Source organism: Tenrec ecaudatus, chromosome 5, assembly GCF_050624435.1.
Source record: "Tenrec ecaudatus isolate mTenEca1 chromosome 5, mTenEca1.hap1, whole genome shotgun sequence".
In the NCBI taxonomy this organism is placed as follows: domain Eukaryota; kingdom Metazoa; phylum Chordata; class Mammalia; order Afrosoricida; family Tenrecidae; genus Tenrec; species Tenrec ecaudatus.
This window is the reverse complement of record NC_134534.1, coordinates 68936473-68937907: the sequence shown is the minus strand read 5'-3', so window position 1 is coordinate 68937907 and position 1435 is coordinate 68936473. Positions and strand designations below refer to the sequence as shown.

Here is a 1435-nt window from a genome sequence, read left to right as displayed (position 1 = left end):
AACATCCCTGGGCATGTATCTTTGCACTCTTCTAACTTTTTTCTTTAGAACAAATTCCTAGAAATAAAATTGCCAAAGTATAAGGCCTTCGTATTTTATAAGGCTTTGGGTATGTAAAGACTCCTGGTAGCACTGTGGAAGAGCCACTGGGCTGCTAAGTGAAAGCTGACAGTTCAAACCCTGCCTCGAGCCAAAGATGAGAACTGCTGTCACTATGGCAGTGTCTGAAACCCATGGACTAGGTGAAATGTTGCCAATTTCATGGCCAAATATAATAGCTCTTGTATAATCGCAGAGGGTAGACAGTTTTCCAGGTCAATTGGCCATTTGTGTCTCTTTTCAGACACAAAGTGCCTCCTCTTTCCTTTGCCCATTTTTAATTAAAATATTTGTCACCTTTTAAAAGTCTTTTGCATGATAATTTTATTAATCTTCGGTCATATAAAGAGACAGTTTTACTAGTTAGTCATTTGTCTTTTAGTGGTCATGCATTTCAATTATCTAATATATTTTTAAAAGATAAAATACCCTTTATGTAATTAAATATTGCTATAAGCCAGGTTGTACCCTGAATTATCAGTCTGCTATCCCTAACGCCATATTCAATGATGCTTATCAAGTTTGGGGAAAACTAAAGAAAGAAACAGAGACCAGCACAAAGACCACCTGTGTGGAAACAAAGAGCACAACCGACAAGAGCCAGCTGAGACGTGATTAAAGCATAGTGTCAGAGGAAACCAGATCTGAATATGAATCCTTGTCTGCCAGGCATATCACCTTTTATTAATAATAATAACAATAACTGTTTACTCAAGTTAAAGTGCCTTGCTAAGCACTTTACATGTACATGCTTACATAATTCTCACAATAACTCCTTACCACCACCACAATCATCAGTGTTCTTCAAATGGTCTCTAAATTCAGATGGAAATGATGAGGGCAACATATGTACAAATGCGCTTGATACAATTGATGTATTCCGTGTCCCCAACAAAATGATTTATTTATTTATTTTTATGCTTTTTGGGTTTTCCGGGAAAACCAGAAAACCTGCCAGACAAATTCTAAAAGAGCTGTAACACAAAAATGATTTATTAACATACAAATAAATAAATAAATTTAGATGGGATAGAGTCAAGGTCATGTTTTGTCTCTAGTGGACTTGTTCGCTTATTTTCATCTTCTACTTGAATTTACAGTAAGCAATCAAAGGTCTGTTCCACAGCCAGCGCCTGGCCTTGTCTTTGGTTGATGATATTGAGCTTCTCCATTGTCTTTTCTCACAGTAGTCAATTTGATTTCTGTGTATTCCATCTGGGGAGGTCCACGTGGAGAGTTGTTGCTCATGTTATAGGAAAAAAGAGACACTTGTCAGGAAGAGTTGTTGGTGTTGGGACATCATTCCATCGTGCCATCTCCACCCCTTTCCCATCAT

The 1435-nt window shown here is 37.5% G+C and overlaps 1 non-coding gene across 1 annotated transcript; it reads right to left on the bottom strand.

Annotated features, from left to right (window-relative positions):
- Window positions 1-1023: 1023 nt before the first annotated feature.
- LOC142449552 (U7 small nuclear RNA) lies at window positions 1024-1084 on the bottom strand. Its single transcript, XR_012784701.1, has one exon. It is a non-coding gene; the product is annotated as a U7 small nuclear RNA (small nuclear RNA).
- Between the last annotated feature and the right edge of the window lie 351 nt (window positions 1085-1435).